We start from the raw sequence: 21,518 nt of genomic DNA, 5'->3' as shown, positions 1-21,518 counted from the left end.
CGTGCCGGGGAGTGAGGTGCGGGTTCCGAGAGACGCTGGAGGCGCGGAGGGCCGAGGGCGCCAAGGTCACGCGTCCCGAGTGGAGCCGGGAGGCGGGAGCCACGGACCTCGGGGGCTGTGCCCCCTGCCCGGTGTGACTGGTGCCAGTGCCCCCTCACCGCCCCCGTGGGTGCCCTGGTCACAGAGAACGCACGCGCCGCCCGTCTTGTAATAGAGTGCGAGCCGGGGAGGGCAGGGGGTCTGCGGGCAAGAGTCTTGCAGGCCTCGCTGACGCCTGTCACGTGGACGAGACGTGGGTAAAGCATGGAAACCCGAGGGGGCGGGGCCGAGGAGACCGCAGGCTGGGAGGTGCGGGGCGAGGGTGTAAGACGGCGCCGGGTCACGCCGCGCAGCCGTTAGAGGCTCTCTGAGTGATGCCCGGTGAAGCCTAGATGGGGGTCTAATAGTCGCCGTCTGTCATCGCCGGTGAAAATCCTGGAGCCCCGGTCCGGCGGTCCCCGAGGCTCAAGAGCTGGCCCTGCGTGACCGGCGGGCGGGGGCCGGGCTGGGAGGCGCTGAGGCCCGGGGCTGGGCTGGGCGCTGGCAAGGCTTCCGAAGCCTCCTCCTCCCTCTTACCATCCCTGTTCCCGTCCCTGCCTCTCTCTCCCTCTCTCTCTCCTTCTCAGCACAGATTTTTATTAGCAGCAAACTTATCTGGAGATGACATTGGTTATCAATGTGAAAATCAGTAATTACAGGTACATCTCAGTTGGATGGGTTAAGTTTTACAAACCTGTGTAGAAGTATCTTAGAGAAAGATGAAGCCACACGTTAAAATACAGCGACGGCTACAGGTGTGTCTGCAAAAGAATGGAGAGCTCTGTGTCCACGGTGTCACTGTTCTCAGCCCTCAAAGGTGTCTGTCTGCTGACTGACAGACGGATAAGGAAATGTGGTGACAGACACAGGAGAATATGATTCACCCCTGAAAAGGAAGGAGCCTCTGACTCAGGCTGCAGCTCGGGTGAGCCTGGAGGACTGCTCAGTGAGATGAACCCGTCACAGCACGACGCATACTGTCCCATGACTCGTAAGAGGGACTCAGGGTCGTCAAGTTCATAGAAAGTAGGGGGGGCGGGGGGAGGGGAGTTGGTGTTGCACCGGGACCGAGCTTCAGTGTTGCGAGATGAAGAGTTATGGGGACGGATGGCGGTGGCCGCACAACAGCGTGAATGTGCTTCAAATGCCACGGCGCCGTGCACTTAAAACGCTCCAGATGGAAAAGTGTACGTGTAGTTTGCCACAGTTTTAAACATAGGGAAGGAGCTCGCCATTGCAAGAAGGACTCGCACACGCCGACGCGTCGTTGGGCGCTCCTCCGAGGTTGCTCTGCAGTGAGGGCCTCGTCTGCAGGGCTTGTGGGGCGCAGGGCTCCTCTGAAGCCCCGTTCCTCCAGAGGCAAAGACGTGAAACGTGTGGGCTTTGTTTTGATTCTTTCCTTCAGACGGGAAGGAGGAATTCCAGCATCACAGCGAGACGCTGGGACCAGCACCCGGAGCTGGTGTTTCCGGCGCAGAGGGGACAGAAGCCCCGTCAGAGTGTCGAGCCGCAGGGTCCCCTGGGAGAAGCTGCGTGCTCCACATACCGCCGCCTGGACGTACGTGAGGGCCACGTCCTCTGTGCCCTCTCCCAGCCCTTTCCACTCCGTGTAGTACGGCCGGCCGCATTCCATGCATCCCGTGAAAGGAATTTGTGACATATTTTAAGTGGATGCCATTCCTTTTCTCAAGTCCCATAAAACCTGCCCTAATGGTTCAAGGCCTTTTCCTCCCACTCAGACTCCCAGTGGAAAAGTCTCCAGCTGCCAGGAGCCTCCTTGTGGGTCCCTGTCCTCCTGCCGACTCAGGCTCAGGGCCTCCCCCGAGCAGAGGGCCGCCGTGCCTCCCAACACGTGCCTCCGTCGAGGGAGGTGTCCTCAGAGCGTTCCCACGCCATTGGAAGCGTCTCTTAGCCCAAGTCACTGGTTTGAGGGTGGAAAGCACAGCTAGAACAGGGCAACCCGCCAGCTTACACGGAAGCAAAATAAATGCTCTTTTCTTATAGAAACTTCCCAAGAAATGTTACTTCTCAAGAAATGTTTTCGCTGAAACATTTAAGTCCATAAAAACTTTTTAGATCGGAGTTTCTTATTTACAGTTTCCAAACGTTGGCACAGTGTGCCTCGGCCCAGATGCCTGGCAGGGGAGATCAGAGCTGAACAGAAATTTCTCACTTTAAAACAGAGACGTTTAAAACCGATAACATTTTTCACACGGTTGGTGACACCGCCCAGTGGACGCGCCCCTTCCAGGCACCTTCTTTTCTGATTCTGGCCCGGAGGGAAGCAGGGCTGTCAGGCTACCAGCAGGAGGCCTTGGAGAGGCAACTGTGGAACCTCGCGAGAAAAACCTGGAATCCGCCCAATTTCAGAGACTTCAGAGGCGCTGGCAGCTCAGAAACCCGTTGACCAGCTCGGAAGCTGAGCTTTCCATCGAGCGCCTCTCCAGACCCTGGGCTGTGATGTTGATGTGGACAGGAGCCTGGGGGCCCTGCTGTTTCCTCGGGGGGCCCTCTCTCTGAGCCCCTCCCTGGCCTCTGTCCCTGTCACAGCGACTAGAGGGGACGTTCCTGCTAGAGGCCACAGGCAGCCCGAGACCCACCACGCGGGGCTGGGCCGCTGTTCCTCCCCCGGTGCCGTCAGGGGCCAGGGGCCCGGCCCTCCCCCACGTCTTCCAAGAGCCGACTTCCACCCCTCAGCCTCACTGAGGCAACGGGGGAGTCAGAGCTGCCGTGACCCACGGGGCCCAGGCCCAGGGGCAAGGTCACCACCATGGGCACGTCTGGGGCGTGTTCCGGGCCTGGAGCAGTGGGAGCCTGACACCACGTGCTCAGCTAAAATGGGGCCGAATCCCCTTCTGAAAGGCGTGGGTGACGCCTTCTGGCTCCGGAGGGCCCGCCCCGCGTGCCTGCTCAGGCCTCCCCGCAGTCCACGCCGGCTGGAGCTCGGTGCCAGGGCCTGCGGGGTCAGAGAGCTGGGCCTCGACGGCCCCTGCACCTTGTGTTCCGGCCCGCGTCTGCCTGTCTGCCTGCGCTGCAGCTGTGGCCGGAGGAGGCAGCGGCCCTGGATGGCTGTGTCTGGGACGCACCCCAGCCCCCAGTGCCCTGCAGTCGCTCTCCTCGGCGCCCTCCGCAGAGCCGCGCCATCTGACTTGCTTTCTGTCCCCTCTCACCTCAGGCTCTGGGCCCTGAGGGACACTTGCCTCCCACATGGAGCTCCATGGTCCCAGGCCCTCGCTGTGAGTCCTCTGGGGTCACCCTCTGGGGTCACCCTCCTGGGGTCACTCTCCTGGGGTCACTTCTGGGGTCACTTCTCCTGGGTCACCTTCCTGGGGTCACTTCTCCTGGGGTCACTTCTGGGGTCACCCTCCTGGGGTCACTTCTCCTGGGGTCACTCTCCTGGGTCATTTCTCCTGGGGTCACTTCTGGGGTCACCCTCCTGGGGTCACTTCTCCTGGGGTCACCCTCCTGGGGTCACTCTCCTGGGGTCTTTTCTCCTAGGGTCACTTCTCCTGGGGTCACCCTCCTGGGGTCACCCCTCCTGGGATCAGTGCGTGTCGACGCCCGTGTCTGTGGTCAGGGCGCCTTCTGAACCGCCATGAGGGTGGAGGATGGGTGACCTTCTGCTTAGTTTTTACGTCAAGGCCACATGGATGGTCCCTGCACAGCAGGGGCTCGGGGACGCTGGTTGATGAGCGGCTACATGATAGAGCAAGCGACTGAAGGATGAGGATGTCCCTCAGGCAGAAGAGCCACCCGGAAAGACAGACAGAGGGAAGGTGTTTAGAAATGCAGCCTGAAGAGTGTAACACTTTCCTTCATGAAGATTGTGTCACGTGTTATAGACACATTTCAATAAATTGAACACATTCAGTTGAACACATTCAACTGAACATTGAACACATTCAATAAATTCAATACATTTCAATAAATGTAGCACATAAATTACTTTCCCTGAACGTAGAATTTTGCTGCGAGATGGCCTGAGCCTTGTACCTGAGAGTTTTGCCCTAAGTAGAAGTCGTTCCACACCTACTGACATCGTGGTGTCCCTGAGGAGGCCACCCCCCACCCCCTGGCCGGCAGCAAACCTGCCGCAGAAGCAGGATGTGGTCCAGCCCTTTATAAGATACCCCACATTCCTATTGGTCCCATATTCATGTCTTCATTTAGATTTTGGGATTTTTTTTAGTGTCAGAATTCATATTTAATTTATTTTACTTTTACTTTCGCTTTTTTGTTTTGGATCGTTTATTTTTCTGATGTTTCCTAGACGTTTCAAATTCCTAGAGCATTCCTACAAGCTCTTTGGACCCCATCACGCTAATAAAAAATTTATTTAAAAATACAAGTATAAACTAACATTGAATGTAATTTGCCTTAGTTTCTTTAGTCCCCCATCCCGTGGAAGCCTGCTCTCATGCGTCAGAAATAGGAAAATATTGTGAAGCCTGGCGGACACACACCGCACAAACCACCGTCTGAGCGCTGGCTGTGCCGCAGGACGAGGGAAGTGCCCGTGCCCGCAGACCTGGGGTCCTGAGAGGTGACTCACGCCGTCGCCGGGCGGGAACCAGTCCCCCTGGACACGGGGGCCCCTCGAGAGCTCGGCCGCAGCACCGGATCCTCTCACCGTCCACTTTTCTGTTTTGGCTTTAAGGCTTTTCATCCCCAAAGTATTAAAAGCTCATAACACCAAGATACACACATAAAACGACAAGTACAGTTAAAATTCAACATTAACAAAAACCGATTCGGGCGGCAATTCTGCGTCCCTGGACTCAGACACTAGTTTCAGCCTTGAGCTCGGGCGGCGGGGGGCCCGAAGCACAGCTGTGCCCCTGAGGCGCAGGGTCTCGGGGGCCCCGGGTCTCAGACCCGAGCGCTCACCCTGAGGGCCCGGGACGCGAGCTGCTGATGGGGATGTTGCCGACCGCCCCACTTCCCATTTTCCCTGTGCACCTTCTCGTCCCTCCAGGCCCCGCGTTACTGCTCTGCTGGCCTTGGGGTCGAGGGGGAGCTGCATTTGCTGCGTGCCTCACACGGGACGGGACACGAGCAGGACTTCGGTGCTGACTCTGGGGACCTGGAAGGACAGCAGAGTGTCTGTCCCGGCCGCCGAGGCCTCTGCTGGCTGCCCGCTGCCCCAGCCGGCCGCGTGTATCTGGGGATGTGTAGTCAGGGGGTCGGAGTGGGGTGGTACCCAGGAAGGGACGACGGCCTGCCTTTCTCGGCAGGACAGGCCCAGCTGCGGGACCACCGAGTGGGTGCATCCCCCATCCCGGGCCCTTGGAGGGCCTGTAAGCGGCGAGCGGGGCCGGCTCATCGGTCCCCGGCAGGGCACAGCCCGGCAGCCTGGGTGAGCTATCCAGGCCCACTGTGTGCCAGGCAATGTCTGGGGCTGTGTTCACACCAGGGGACGCCATGGGGACCTCAGTTCAGGAGACAGGCAGGGAGCAAAGCAGGTGCTTGTCAGGTGGGAAACAAGCCACCGAGAAAAAGAACCAGGGGAGGGAGCGCTGTGGGCAGGGGGCAGATTTAAGTAGGACAGACAGAGGGCAAAGGTCAGCGGGAGGTGGGGAAGGCACATGGGCGTCCTGAGCGAGAGGGACTTCCCAGCACATCTGGTGCCTTTGGAGCAGCGGCGGCGGAGAGCAGTGCAGGAGGGGCCCCGCGGCGGGGCGGGGCGCGGCCCCCTTGAGGACCGTGAGCGGGAGGCGCTGAGGGCCGTGGGAGATGATGCCGCCTGCAAAAATGCCCAGGGACCAATCCTCCTTGTCAGCCCGGCCCCTGCTGCAGTCGCAGGGCCCTGGGATGGCCCCGGGTCAAAGGTCATCATGCTGGCCGTCCTAGCGTCGCTTCCTGTGTCCTGGAACATTGGGCCGTACGGCAAGCCAACCCGGTGGTTCTGGGGCCCGGTTGTTGGGGAGCTGGGCACCCACGGAGCCCGAGGTGTTCACAGGGCAGCAAATTAAAGCCATGGTGAGCTCTGACCCCGGCCATGAGAGGTCGCAGCCCCGCGAGTCCCTCCGCTGGGCCCCACGTGCCACCACGCCTGAAACGTTTGCGTGCTCTGGTCAGCAAGTCTACGCCCATGAGCAATTCCCAGGGGAGATTGGATGGCCCTCGCATTGACTCACGTGAGGTGTTCTCTGCAGCAGCACCTATAATCTCATAGAAACCACAGTTTCAAAGGATGGTCCTGCCGCGGGAAAACAGTGCGGGTGCTCGGAGATCAAGGGCCCGGCCTCGAGGGTGTGGCTCCTCTCACGGGGGATCTGGGCGCCAGGGCTCCGGACCCGGGACAGACGCCCCCTTGCTGTTCGGGGCTGGATTTTGGCCCAGGCTGCACTGAGTGGTAGTCCTGGCCTCTACAGGCACACACACGCCACTCACACACGTGCATGCCCACGCACACACACGCACACGGTCACAGGCACACGCACGGCCGGGAGAACACACAGGAGCGTTAACCTTGCTGCATCTGGGAAGTGACGCTCTGGGCGACCTCCAGTTGCTTTTATTTTTCTATACTTTCCCAAACTCCATAACGAGTATGCCTTCTTTTTCTGAGAAAAAAATGGGTATTTTAACAAAGACTTAAGTGAGCACTTTGGTTGGACGTGAGGATGTCCCCCAACTCCCCTGTCTGTGCCCTCGGCCCTGGAGACTCCTCGGAAGCGGCTTCTCGTCCAGCCGAGCTCTTGGGGTCACTGCTCAGGCTGGAATGTTTGGCCGGCCACCCCTGAGAGGCTCGGGGCCTGGCCTCACCTCGCCTGGCCGCCTGGGCCCACCTCCAGCCCGCCACCGCCCCTCGGTCACACCCAAGTCTCCCGCCAACACCCGGGACCCCTCAGACCCGGGGAACCACCGGGCCACCAGACAGGAAGTCTCGGGGAGGCCTGTGGTCAGTCGCTGAGGTGGCCTCTTTCTGAAGCCTGGGACAGTCTGTAGTTCTCAGCTTTTATTTCTGAATTTTGTGTTCAGTGTTTAAGGACGTGGACATTCAAAACAGCTTTTGCTTCTTTTTCTTTCTCCCTAAATGACCTTAACTCCACGTTCTCTCTCCTGAAAAGTCACGAGTGGGGGTTCCCCTAGGCGTCCTTGGAGAGAAGGAGCCACGGGACAGCTGGGCGCCGACCGCGGGGGTGGCTGGCAGGAGGGGCTCTGGGTTGGCCTGGCCGGGCCTGGGCTCCCAGGCACTCAGTCTGCGGCCCTCCATTGGCCTGAGAGGAGATGTGACTCCTGGAGGCCCCAGATGTGCTGGTGAATGGGTAGAGCTGTGTGCGGTTCCGGCCTCTCACAGCAAGGACAGCGTTGGGACACGGCCCGAGGGGCCCCCCACCTCGCCGGCCAGGTCGGCCTCTCCCAGCCGAGCCCCCTCCCAGCTCGAGCTCGTGTCCTTCCAGGCAGGCACCCTCATCGCCACCGAGTCGGTAGGGTTCCGTGTGCGCTCAATCTTCTTACCTGAGGCACTGCGTCAAAGCTGAGCTCGCAATCCCCCGAAGGGGCAATTACAGGCCGTAGATGCCTCAACAGACGCCCCCGTGAAATCCACGGGGGTTCACGTGGTGCTTGCTGGGCTGAGGAAGCTGACTGGGGAGGGTGTGAGCTGGGCGTGAAGGCCTGGCCTCCTCTGCCCTCCCCTGCTGGTGCCGCGGTCACGACCGGTAGATTCCGGAATCTCCTCCTCCGTCCTTTCTCCCTCCAATAAGTCAGGCGTTTCTAGGAAAAATGCACCTTCAGTAACTCCTTCCTGGGATCAATTAACGAAGGACGGAAGTGCTGAGGAGGGCCAGCTGGAGGAGCTGACCTTCTGCTCAAAGCCCTGCGTCCTACCTTCCAGGTCCTGCCCAGCCCAGCAGCTCTGTCTCGGTCCCAGGCCCAAAGTGACAGCCACACAGATGGGGCCACATGAGCGCCTCGGACCAGTGGCCCAGGTGGGTCAGCTATCACTCTCGCTGTCTGTGCGTCACTGTGACTTGGCACACACGCGCACACGTGAGTGCATGTACACCCACTCACATGGGCACACACATGTACATGCATGCACACACGCTCAGGAACACCCTGCATGCACACGCACACAGGTGTAGTAGCTGTACGATTCCCAGCCGGCCCGTCAGGAGCCTGTAGGGTCACAGGCTTTGCCTCGTGGTGGTGGGCTTGCAGACCACACCCCTCCTATTCCCGAGGCACTTTATTTCCCGTCCGCTTAAATGCTCGCCCTCACAGGGACAAAGGGAAACCGAGGCACGGGATCAGGGAGTGCCCTATGGCTCACTGGGGGGGCTGCAGCGGGACCCCGGGGCCACCCTGGACGTGTCATGGGGCTGCACACAGGTGTTAATGCCTCTCTGTTGTGCGTCTGACGTGCGACCCAGAGCCGCTCTGCCCACAGACCCACGCCAACAGTGGGCAGTCTGCATGCCCTTCGACGTCCCAGCACACCCGACGGTCCCGGGGGCTCCCAAGACACGAGAAACTTGCGCAGATCGATGGTGTTTTCCTGGACCGAGATCTGGAAGGCTGATTAGACTTGAAGTAACTGATGAACTTTCCACATCCGCACCAGCATCTTCTCGTCCCTGGGAGACACACAAAAAGACAATTCAATATTAATTATGAATACACTAATTTCAAGCGAAAGCTCCCTAATGGTAACAGTAATGATAATAAAGATAGGGCACAGTTATTGAGTTACACGGCCTTCCGTGCTCCACTATGTTCAAGGGAAAACTCTTTCTCTGTCAGAGGCTGGCACCCTTCAGGTCGGAGTTTATTTATTTATTTTTTTTGCTGTACGCGGGCCTCTCACTGCTGTGGCCTCTCCCACTGCAGAGCACAGGCTCCGGACGCGCAGGCTCAACGGCCATGGCTCACGGGCCCAGCCGCTCCGCGGCATGTGGGATCTTCCCGGACCGGAGCACGAACCCGCGTCCCCTGCATCGGCAGGCGGACTCTCAACCACTGTGCCACCAGGGAAGCCCCGGAGTTTATTTTACTTTTATTAAGTGTGTTCTCAAGCAGCATCCCTGCACCCCTGCCCGTCCCTCACCTTTCCGGGGGCACCTGCCCCCCGATCTCCGAGCTACCTGCAGCCTCTGCCCCGCCTCTGAGGCACTAGCTGCCCTCGCCGCCTTGCAGGGGCTCATCGTCGGCGCGTCTGTTCAGCCCTGTCCCCACCACACGCACGGTCCCCACTGGGCACTGCAGCCTGGAGCCAGCTGATGGCTTTTCCCCAGTTTCCACCCCCTGAGAATCCACGCGGATCGCCGGACTCTTCCAAGGTGCGACCCCAAGGCGCCGCGTTGACTTCCAGCCCCCAGGGCTGCTCTGGAGCCCGAGACCCCACCCTCTGTGCCCTCCTGGTCCCCTGGGCGCCATTCCTTCTGCCTGAGCGCTGGTTGGCCGGGAGGGTCTCTGCGCGGGACCCTCGAGGCCTCTGCCTGGAAACTCACGCCTTCAGTTCTGGGAAACTGTTCCCGGTTGTTGGTCGACTCCTTCCTGTCCACCTGAGCTGCCCCCCTTTCCGGGGCTCCTGGCCTTGGGGCTTTCTGAGCCTTTCTTTCCTATTTTTGATCTCGTCGTCTTTTAGCTGTACTTCCTGGTAGATTTTCTTAACATTCGTCACCATATTTCTGATTTCTAGGCTCCTCGTGTTTGCTGTTGTAAACACTGTGCTTTGATTGCGTTTCCTGCCTGGGACGCCTTTCTGAGGGAGGCGACATCAAGGTTCTCTCCCTGCACGGCGTCTACTTACTTGCATAAGCTTTTGCAGGAGGTTTAGTTTTTCACGTTAGCGCGTTTGCTCTGATGTTTGTCTGATTCTATTCGAGAGGGAGAAACCAGGAGGCGCGATAGTGGGGTCAGCCTGCTGTGGGCTTGCTTTTGGGACATCTGGTTGGGGCACCCCAAGTCAGTAATTTTAGGGCTCCTTCAGGCTGGTGGGGCTCCCGGAGAAGGTGCTCTGGTCCCGGCTGGGGCCTGTCTGGAGACCTGGCGTCCGGCCTCGGGGACCCGCGGGGCTCGGCACCAGGCAGCGTGGCCGTCCCTCCTGCCGTCTCGAAGGCCACTGCCACAGATCCATCCACTTCCCAGTCTGTTTCCTCTGTGCCCTGTCTGTGCCCTTTTGTTTTACAATATCTCTGTACTGAATTTCAGCAGAGAGAAACTGAATTTCAGGAGAGAACAAAAGTAGACGTGGGCTTCCCTGGTGGCGCAGTGGTTGAGAGTCCGCCTGCCGATGCAGGGGACGCGGGTTCGTGTCCCGGTCTGGGAAGATCCCACATGCCACGGAGCGGCTGGGCCCGTGAGCCATGGCCGCTGGGCCTGCGCGTCCGGAGCCTGTGCTCCGCAATGGGAGAGGCCACAACAGTGACAGGCCCGCGTACCGCAAAAAAAAAAAAAAAAAAAAAGTAGACGTGTTTTCGCTCTGCATCTTCTCCAGGCCGGGTTCCTTCTAAAGGCACCATTTTCAATTCTTTACCTCAAACCAGAGATTCAATGACAACAAAACAATGTTCACCCCAACCTATGTTATGTTTCAGTAAATTTCCCATATCATTCCATTCTGCCCCCAAACTGCCTCCTTGCCCTCCTGGGACCCTGTGGGCCTGAGGATTCCTTCCCTACGGCCTGAGACAGAGTTCCCAGCGCCTGGGCAGCCCTCGGCGGGAGGAGGGGCTCCAGGGGAGCCAGCGCACGCCGCTGCGTCCTCGTCGACACTCTTTGGCTGGGCTTTAGGGGACCGTGAGGCAAGGCTGTGCACTCTGTTCCCGTCGGGGCGCCGCGAACGCGGCAAGGACACTGGTAACTGCTCGCCGTCACTTCCCACTGGACAGGGCCCCCTGCCGGTCATCTGCCCACAAACAAGCTCAGGTCTGGGCTCGGGGGGTACAGCAGGAGGGAGGCCGTTCGGGTCTGCCTGAACGCCTACTCCCCCACCTCCTCCCGCCCCTCTCCTCTGGAGCACTTGGGCAGTCGGTCTTGAAATCTAGGCTTCATAAGTGGGACACGAGACCCAGGCCGGCGAGGGGTTCGTTTCCCGAGGCCCCGGCCACCCTGACTCTCCTCCGCGGGTCCCAAGAGGCGAGATGTGGGCGCGGCTGGCTCGGGGCAGCCTGTCTGTCCGTCCCAGGGGCCGTCCTCAAGGCCCAGGGCCTGTCGCCACCGTCTTCGAGGCTCTGGTGGGAACACCGAGTCCCAGCTCAGAGGTCTCGGAAAGACTTTCCACCACAGCCCGGGGGTCTCGCCCGCAGCCCTGGCCAGCCGGGCCACTTTCTCCCGTCTGGGCTCCTCCGGCCAGGCCCGACTCCACCACTTTCCCTGGACGGTTTCCTGCTCAGGTCTCTCCTCTCGCCGCGAGGCTGTCGTCCTCCGAGGTCCGGGGCGTCTGACCTCACCTGACCCCCAGCCTGGCTCTGCATCCCCTGATGCTGCATTTCCAGCGGAAGAGAGGAGGTTGAAACTCCGGTTTCAAATTCCAGCGGAAGCCTGACCCTTGCTTATCTGGGTGTTAGAAACGAGTGGCTTCACTGACTGGTCACTGCACTGGAGGGGCAGAGCCGCTCTGCATGGCCACATGGCCAGTGCCGGCCCCAGTGAGCCTGTCAAGGGGGCTTCACGTCAGGCCGGCCCTGGGCCGGGGCGTGGGTGCGTCCACGCTGCCTGCTGTCTGTTAGGGGCCTTTAAACACAGGCTTCTCCCAAGTGCAGATTCCAAAAGTGGGTGGGAACCTGCGGTGACTTCCCGATGGCCGTGGCCAGGGCCGCGGTGCAGTTATTCTTAGCCGGGGGCTGACAGCTCCCTCCCCGAGGGGCCACGTGGACACTAATGGGGACCAGCTGTCACATCTGAGCCTCTGTGCAATTGACGCATCTCAGAGGCCACGGTCATGACCTGAGAGCAACACAACAGAGAAGAAGGACCACCAAGAACTCTCCAGAGCCTGTCCCCAGGCCTCTGCGGGCGAGGAGCTCTGTCCTCCTGAAGAGGCCTTTTGGAAGGTGGAAGTGACCAGACTCTAAAGAGGCCATCTTGCTGACTGATCTAAATCTGGCCTAATTCCAGAAAGGTCGAAGGTAGATCAGATGAAATCAAATGCATGAAATGGATACAAAAAACCGAGACCCGAGAAACGGGCGGTGGGCCTGAGGCCCTTGGGGGATGTGCACGCTGGGCGGAGGGCGCCGGTCTGGAGGCTGCCCCGGGGAGGGCTGCCTCGCGCGCGGCCCCTCGAGGGAGACTGGGGGCGGCTTCCCGCTGGGCCCGGGCGTCCCTCCGAGGGAACCACACGCAGAGCTGGCCTCGGGCTCACGATCGCCAGCAGACGAGGGGCCGTCCGGGAGCGCCAGCAGGATGCCCACCCCGGGCGGGGCTCCTGCCAGGCGAGGGGTCCCTGGGCCCGGCGGGGAAGGTGGCCCTGCCAGGGAGGGGGGTGCGGAGCCTCAGCCCCGCGTGTGTTTTCTCTGCATTTGGTGACGTGCGGCCACGATTTTCCCTCAGGAGCAGCCCGGGCCCGGCACCTGATGGGAACAAACCTCCAAGTTCTCACGGAGCCTGGAGGTGAATCGGGAACCAGACCCTCTGCCCCACGATGGCTGAGTGTCTGGGAGGGAGTCCATGAAAGGAGGACCCCAGGCTCCCAACTCGAGCTTGTCTGGGGTTTGTGTTGGACGATGCTGTCCGCTAAGTGGTCTCTGTACCATGTATTGAAGAAGCTGCTCTCCACCCAGTGGCTTCCACGCGTCCTGGGTCTGAGGCTGTGCCGTCGGTCCCGCTCGCTCCGTCTGTCCAGGCCTGAGCTGGACCCTCACTCTTTCCAGGACCGCATCTTCTTAAATCTCTCAGTGTGTTGGCAACACAATCCTCCTACAAGCACAGGATTTTTGCTTTTGTTTTGTTTCGCTTTGCCTTTCTTGTACTTTTCCAAGAAGAAAAATGAGCTTTTTTCAAGTTCCAGCACAAAGGAGTGAACTGACTCAGGCTTTAATCATGTCTCCCAGAACCTGCTGCTGATGACGGACCCGAGACGGGGACGCGCTGGAGTTCCTCATTAGCGGGGCCCGGCCTGTGAGTCAAGGGCAGCAGGGCCTCGGTCGGGGCGCCTGCTCCCCAGACACCCAGGCTCATGTCCCCCCACCTGCCAGGGCTTCCACAGGAATGCGGAAGGGGAAACTTCCAGCTTTGCTCTGAAAGAGGAAGCTTGGATCAATCATGAGTATTTTTGGTCAGCTTATTGTTTCTTCTGTCCCCAGAAGCAGCTCTCCACCGGTGACACATGTGAGCACAGAGTGGACACTCACCCAGGAAAGTCCCTCGGGACCCCAGGCCTCCCCAGAGTTCCACATTTGCATTAAAAGCTCCTTTACAAGTAAGTGGACTCAACGTTTACAAAGCAGGTTGTTGGTCTCTTGCAACTGTTTGCTCTCAAAAGCATGATGTTGTTCTCAATATTTTAAATATTCTCTGTGATACCAAGAGTTAGGCTTTCGATAGACGTCTCATAAAACTGGGTTTCCCATGGTGGATCTATTGTCCTGAAGGTCGTAATCTCTATCCATAGAAGAATAGGGCGGTGCTGCAGCAGCGGCCCCAGTTAAAGCCATCCTCTTACGACTGCAGATTAGCAAATCTTCAACAAGACTCTGCGTGGGGGCTTCCCTGACATGATACCACCTAGTGCTCCGCTTGGCCTAGGTGGGTCTTCAAGGCTCTATGAAACTAAACTCTAACTTTTAACGTATACCCAGGTTGCTGTTGATTCAAGCTCTTCTGTACAATAATATAGTAAAGGAGATTACGGGCCCCTGCGGCTGACGGGTCCAGGGCATCTGGTCAGGGATGGCTTGATCCAGCGGCTCAGTGATGACACCAAACAATTGCTTCTTTTTAAGTCTTTCGGATCTGTCTCATCCTAAGGCTGGTTCTACTGCCATCACGAGGGGGCTTCTGACAGCACCTGGGCCGTGAGAGTGAGGGTCTCCCGGTCCCAGTATCGGGGAGATCTGACGGGCACTCTCCTGGAAGAGCTCTGGGCCACGTGTCCTCGTGGAACCTCACTGATGGCAGGGGAGAACTGCGCTGGGCGATACCCAGGGCTGGCTGGGCTGCGCTGGGTCAGGCTTCCCAAATGTGTGTGTCACAGGAGCAGCCGGTCCTGTGTGCACAGAGTCTGGACCAATTCCCTTGCTTCCTGGTGTGCAAAGTCATGGTGCTGAACTCACCGGTCCCTGAGGGTCCTTCACGCCCGGTTCTCAATCTCTCACCCTCCGGCAGGGTCTTGTCCTCAGAGCCAATAGGCTGACAGAGATGCAGGCAGGGGCACAGCAAACGTCTTCCTCCTCTGTATCCAGGTGATGCTGGAGAATTCTAGAAACTGGAGTCTTCCCGTCCCCAGGGCTTGTCTTATTAGTACTTGGACGGGGGGCATGGATTTGACTGTCCCCTACTTCACAGACGTGCATGCTGAGTCCCAGGGTTTCCTCTGTCATTGCCCGGCTTGCCCAGCTCTGGGGGGCCCACCGGTCCTCGGCCTGGAGCGCGGCCCCCTCGGACACACGGTCTGCTTGTTAGAAGCTTGTTGTTCAAGCCCAGACGAGGGTCAGTCCCTCCACCTCCCCCACCCCACGATGGCCTCCTCCTTGGACTCCCGAGCCCCTGCGGACAGGTCAGGCCTTCCCGGGAGGCCCAGTGCTTTCCTCTCCTGGCACTGGCTCTCCACCCGTGCCCGTGCGCCTGGCCACACAGGCCCAGCCCAGGACACAGGCCCGGAACCGCACTTGTGTGCGTATCTGTCAAAAGGACCGCTGGCGCTGGGGATGCGTGCACATCACTTTCCAAGACTGAAAAAGCCTTTTCCTGCCTCTCCCTTTCCCAACAAAATGCTTGGGGGAGGGGCTCCAAGTCCACCGGCCATTCAGACCCCCAGAGGCGTCGCGCGGGACCCTGCTCCCTTTGTTGTGGATGTGGTTGCCCAGGACTCACCAGCTCTGCCCGATGAGACCCCAAGGCAGGCGCAGGCAGGACGCCTCCTGAGGGCGTCTCCCGGGAAATGCACCTGCGGGCTGGCCGCAGAGTGGCCGCCCTGGGCCCAGGCTGTGTGCCCCATGCGTGGGCTGGGCTGCGGGGAGGCAGGGGTCCCGCCTCCGCTGCTTCAACCCCCTGCCCCTCGCTGCCGCCTCAGGTCTTCACCAGAGGCCGCGTTTCTGTCTCTCGCCTCTGCCGAATTTGAGGCACATAGACGGGTTCCTGGAAGAGAGCGACTTTTGGTACATTATGGTGCAAGCATGGTTCTTTATTTCTGTGTTTATTATTTTTTTAAATTGAAGTATACGTGAAGAAGGAGTAGTTCTTCAAACCAACACCAAAGCTTGAACAGCAGCAGGCCCGAGGCCCAGGTGGCTTTCTGCCGCCCACCTCTGAGGGCACGGGTTCGAGAAGACAGTGGTATGGGCCAGTGGGTGTGCAGATGCAGGATTTCCAGGGAAAGTATCTGCAAAACAAATAAAATAAATCCGACGGCAAGTGGGATTTATTTGTTATATTGACTGTTTCAAGACTGCATTATGTAGAGTTTCTTGATCTGCAAATGACAAAAGAGAAAGTCATAAAATTAAGCATATGTGTTATTTTAATGAAATGTGTGGTTATCGACTTTCGCTTAAAATAAATAAAAACGTTCCTGAATTTATACAGTAGCCGTGTCCTTGAAAAGCAGGTTAGAAATAGAATTTTGTTATAAAGCAGAAACTAACACATCATTGTAAAGCAATTACACTCCAATAAAGATGTTAAAAAAAAAAAAACAGAGAATTTTGCTAGAGTGTCTTGTTTAGCTATAATCTAACTACACGGGAAACTCTGGGAAGAGGGGTGAGTGTGTTAGAACAGCAATGAAATTCGCTAACCTCTTTGTTCCGTTCACTTAGATTTTGGAATATGAGACTTCCTTAAATTGTGTCATCAGGCAACGAAAACCAAATTTAACTCACAGTGTCACAAGGTAGGCATTTGTCTTCTGGTCATAAAACCAGTACTTACTGTTACGAGAATGTTTAAGGCCAACAGTGGGGCTTTCACTAATCCTGTTGATATTCTAGTAAAAGTCGCTGGTTGATTTGGGACCTCTTGTTTACACTGCGTTCCACTGTTAGACGGGCTTGCATCATCTACTCGTCAACTTAAAATTATTTTCCAGGTTATGGAGACTACTCTGACGTATCGCCAGAGGATTCATATTCCAGACGAGTCCTGTCAGCTGCGGTGTCATCAGAAAATCGCTGGCAGCCGGAGCGGAGGGCGCTGGTCTCTGCCCCACTCGCCGTATTGATCCAAAGAAGATTTTCCACGTTACGTGGATCCAAACCGAGCGCCCGCGACACCACCGTGGCGTCTCATTGCGATGGTCCTGGGGGCACGGGGCTCTCACGGGCTTGCCCTCTGTCCCCCAACTTGCGGACCCCAGGCCGCCCTTTTAAAGAGCTCACTTGACCCCTGGGTGGCGGCAGCGTGGCTGGGAGGCCCGGGCACTGAGCACACCCGGGGGCTCCAGGTCAGGGCGAGGCTGACCCCCGGCCTCCAGATGGGTCTGCACCCACGGCGTCGGCGCCCTGATTTCCCCTGCATCCTGGTCCCCCGGGGTGCCGTCATCTTAATGTCCCCGCTGACACTTTGCCCTCCAAAGGAAGCTCGCTTTCGTTGACAGAGGGAGCCCACGATGAATTATTTATTTTGACCTACTTGGGAAATAACTCCTCTCTCAACAAGACCGACCAAACTCCTCAGCCGCTCCCCCATCAAAACCCAACGCAAGCGCGCCAGCCTGCCTTCCCGTCTGTGTCTGAGACCTGGTCTTGACCTCGGCCCGCTGCTCTGCAGGCGTGGCCTCCTCCACCACCTCACGCTCTTGACATGGCAGCTCAGACGGCTCCCAGGGCACCGAGGAAAGGCTCCCGCCCAGCGCAGGGCACGGCCGAGCCGGGAGGCTGTGGGTTCCACCGGGTCCTCAGGTGACAGACGGCGAGCGACACGGTCAGACGTGTGGGTTTCATTTCTTACGTTACTATCAAAGTAATTTACAAATTACTGTCAAATTACTACCATTTTTATCAAAGTCATAAGAAAAAGCGCACTAGGTCATGCAGCCCCCCGGCCCACTGTCCGCATCCTGAGGAGCAACGTCCACTGAGCGTTTCGCCCACGTTTCTAGACGGCGGGCCGTGGGCTCGGCCTTCCCGCAGGGCTCCTGTCGGGCTGGGGGGAGCTCGGCTCTCTGACCGCTGCACAGCCCACCACGCTTCCTGCTGTTGTCCAGCTGCCACGCGGGGTGGCGGACGGTATCCTGTGAGAGGCTGCTGGCTCCCTGCTGCGTGCGTGGCTCACAGGACGGCTGTGAAGTCTGGAACCAGAGGCTTGAACGTGGACTTCGAGCAACACTGGCAAACCGCTGTGTTCACCCCTGGCTCACCCGTGTTTGCAGACTTGGTGCCTCCCCTGCAGCCATGCTGGAGCTACCTCCTCCCTGGCACAGCTTTAGAATCTCCAGCTGTCTTGATTTTCCTGATCTCCCCGGTGCACCTGGGAGGCCCCACGGGAGGGGCTCCACAGTCACGGGTCCTCCACCTGCCCTGGGTCTCCCGGGCCTCCAGCCCCGGGCTGGGGGCTGCTCTCCCGGCCTCACAGACCTGCCAGCCCAGGGGCCCCTCCCCACCTGGGGGGTGCAGTCTCTGGTCTCCTGAGTGGCTTTCGAAGACACGCAGGCTGATGTTTTGGAATGGAGCCGAAGGAACCGGTCTCCTCGGGGATCAGACCCAGAGGGACCTTGTGGGGGCTGGAAGCGGGGACAGAGGGAGGTGGGGGAGGGCGGGGAGGACTGCTCTGGCCTCCGCAGCCCCCTGCTGCCAAGACAGCCCAGAGGCAAGGGTTCTGCCCCTGAAGCCGCGCCCAAGGCTGCCCACCGACCGTGCGTTGGGAGTTACACAGCAGGGGGTGCCCTGGGGTCCTCAGACTCTGGGGGCAGAGGGGCAGGTGCTGCAGGACTTCCTCAGGGCCCCGGTCACTCAGGGATGGGTGCCTGGGACCCGCTTTGGTAACCACGGAGCTGCAGGCAGGCAGGGACCGTGTTTGCGATTCTCCTGTCTGCTCTCCAGGCCCTTCACCTCCAGGCTCTCCACCCTCACTGCCGTGACCCCCTGACACAGTGTGACCAGCCTCCCACACCCTCTGCGGTGGCCCGGGGCCTGGAGGACCAGCTGGGCCTCTGGGACCACGGAGGAGGCCTGGAGGGTCCCGCAGACCCACGCCCACGGTGGCCCCGGGCTCCCTCTCGCCCCCTCGCCCGTGCCCCTGCTCTGTCTCCGGGGGTCCCTCCAGGGCCCATCGGGATCCGCTCCCGGAGGCTGGGCTCACGGCTCAGGTCCTCAGGGCCACGTGGAGGTGGACGTGCACCCTCCCTTCTTCCCTCCACGCCTCCTTCCCTGCAGATGAACAGTGAAGCCTTGGGACAGATTTAAACTACAGTAGTATTTGTTGTTCTTCTGAATTTTCTCTGGCAGTGTTCACAGCAGGCCAGGTTGCCAGGGGTCCCTGTGGAGTCTGGGGGACACCACTCGAAAGTCCTGCTATGTTGCGGTTCCTCCTGCCCCAGAGCTTGGCCCGGGGGGCCTGGTGAACGCTCACCACCCCCGTGCAAAGGCCACAAGCACTTTCGGGGGCCTTCCTGGCGGCTCAGATCCACACCGGTCGCTGTGGGCTCTTGACTCGAGGAAGCGACTTATCACGTTTGCATCACCTGGAGCAACTCAGCAGTGCAGACGCCCAGGGGCCTGATGGAATTACGCTTTGTTCAACGAAAACGTAGGCGTTTTCGGGGCCTGGAGAGGTGAGGTCGCTGACCGAACGGGTGGAATCAGGACAGTGTAGAATCTACTGATAGAAAGACGCTGAGAGGCCCTGCAGGCGCATCGGCATGAAACAGGAAGACACGGCGGGCTTCAGAGCGGCAGCTACTCGGGCTGGGCCCCGGGGAGCACAGCCCTGCAGCCGCGGACAGATCCTCTGCTACACTTCCTGGAAGGTCCTCTGCAGCTGTTACACGGGGAATAAGCTAAACATTGATTCACAAGGAGGCCTTTAGAAAACTCCCGACTTGTGCTAGGCTACAATATCTAGCAGTTACTAATTTGGGGGGATCTCAGAACACCTGTAAAAATTATCAAAGCCCCCAAGAACTTTTGTTTATGTGGGTTGTACCTATCGATATGCACCATAGTAGTAATTAAAACTGAGAAATTTAAAAACATTTATTGATTGATTCATTTAAAAGTAACAGGGGCTTCCCTGGTGGTGCAGTGGTTGAGAGTCCGCCTGCCGATGCAGGGGACACGGGTTCGTGCCCCGGTCCGGGAAGATCCCACATGCTGCGGAGTGGCTGGGTCCGTGAGCCATGGCCGCTGAGCCTGCGCGTCCGGAGCCTGTGCTCTGCAACGGGAGAGGCCACAGCAGTGAGAGGCCCGTGTACTGCCAAAAAAAAAAATAAAAAAAATAACAATAATAAACCCATCAAGTGTTACCATAAACGACACTTTTATGAAACATAACAAGTTTTAGTGAGGAAAAAATGGCATCGTTTTACATGTTTTGCAAATCTCTTCCGTGTCTGGCTTGACAGACACTTGGATTCTCATGTCTGCTTCTGTGTTCAAACTGCTCTGGCTGAAATACAGAGGAAGATCGGGCCACACACTGACGTGTAGCTGGATTATTGGATTTTACTTCTATGAACCTTTCAGATAATTGTGCATCGTCTTCTTTGATATCACACAGAAGTTGATAAATGGTAGTTTCTTAAAGGTTAGCTGCCTGTGGAATCTGAAGCCACACAGGCAAGCTTCTCAGAGCCTGTCACATGGACGAGCCCTGGTCTGCACTGCGTCCCGAGGGGATCTGCTACCCAGGCACGGAGCTTGTCGTTTGGAGAAAGTTAGTTCACCGGATCGTGCAGACCTTCCCCATGTTGAAACATTTCTTTGTACAATATGAGAAAGTCACCCCCAAGTGCCTTGCAAAAGCCGGACCGTTGGGAAGAGCACGGCGGCAGCCGCAGCGTTCCGAAACTCTAATTCTTGCTTGAAAGCTCAAAGTCTGTCATCGGCAACAAATTCTGTCAGTTGTTTACTTAAAGCACAGGCTCATCTTGTTTGTTTTCTAGAAACGTCTGCCTGACGCCCACGTCCCAATGACCAGAGCTTGTCGGCTGTTCTTTCGAGTGCAGGTGGGCGGATTCAGCCCACAACTCGTCCGCACGCTTTTATTGAGGCCCCGTCACACTTCGATGTGTGTTTCCCGACTGCTCACACAGAATAGTGAAAAGATCTGTGTCCAAGTGTCGAAATGTGACCGAGTCAGGATGGTCCGCTTTGTCCGGGACACTTCAGTGACACCGGATCACTTTCCCTGTGCGTGCGTGGCAGACCAGCACAGCCCGGGGCCAGCAGCCCTGCCAGCCACGGGTCCTGCCTCCGGGTAGGCATCCACACGGCCGAGAAGGACAGCGACATCTTGCACTGGTACCAGCCAGCGCTGCTCTGTGGACAGAATCGTGGCTGGAGTCAGACATCTCGACAGCCAGCCGACGGCTGCTATCCGGCTGGCGGCCGTTGGATAAATCGGTAGAGTGAAACGGACCCCGGCCAGTGCGCTGGGGTCAGGGGTCATAGGTCCTGGTTCCGTTAGCGACCCCGACAGCCATTTGGGCGAGTTGCTTGGCATCACTGGACCCTCTTTCTCTGTTTATGAAACGCACGGCACCCAGGCCACGTAGGAGGCCCCCGGCTATCCCAGTGTAGGCTCCCCGCTGCTGTCACTTGCCCAGCGCCCCGCTTTTCTGGGACACCAGGTGGTGAGTGCCAGGTGCATTTCTAGAGCTGGGCGTAAAGCACTGTGGACGGCCTTTGCTCTCAAGGAGTTTACATCTTCAGCAGAGGGCTCTGTCCGGTCACCATGGTGACCTCTGTGCTCACCTACATTGGTTCCGTCCTCTGCTCAGGGTCTGCTCCCGTGTCATCTGTCTCCTGGCTTTAATCAGAGTCGTCGTCCTCTTCCTGGTCCAGCTCCTCCCGCCAGGCCCGTCTCCCAGCTGATCTCCGTGCGCCTTCTTCTTCCCCTCAGCATCCTCTCTCTTTTCCTTCCCGCGGCCGCGTCTCCTGTGCCCTCGGCTGGGCCTCGAGGCGGCGGGAACCACTGCCCCTCCTGGAGCCGGCCGCCTGCTCAGGAGCTGAGCGGTGGGACCTGCGGCCTCGGGGCAAACATTCGGAGCCCGCGGTGTCCAGGTGCAGCGTCACTGCTGGTCCTCTCACTTCCTCGGTCCTTCTGTTCTGCCGTTCTCGTGGCCCTGCCTGAGCCCAGCCCGGTGGCAAGCGCTGCTCCTAGAGGGTCACCCG

General features: G+C 58.6%; 1 long non-coding RNA gene across 1 annotated transcript; it reads left to right on the top strand.

The window, feature by feature from the left end:
- Nucleotides 1-11,924: 11,924 nt before the first annotated feature.
- On the top strand, nucleotides 11,925-18,108 carry LOC309830927. Its single transcript, XR_014297548.1, has 4 exons — nucleotides 11,925-12,158; nucleotides 13,335-13,450; nucleotides 16,008-16,081; nucleotides 16,277-18,108. It is a non-coding gene; the product is annotated as an uncharacterized lncRNA (long non-coding RNA).
- Nucleotides 18,109-21,518: the final 3,410 nt, after the last annotated feature.

Source organism: Grampus griseus (genome assembly GCF_964374135.1).
Source record: "Grampus griseus genome assembly, chromosome: 12".
Classification (NCBI taxonomy): domain Eukaryota; kingdom Metazoa; phylum Chordata; class Mammalia; order Artiodactyla; family Delphinidae; genus Grampus; species Grampus griseus.
Note: the sequence above shows the minus strand (reverse complement) of the source record. Positions and strands in the feature narration are given on the sequence as shown.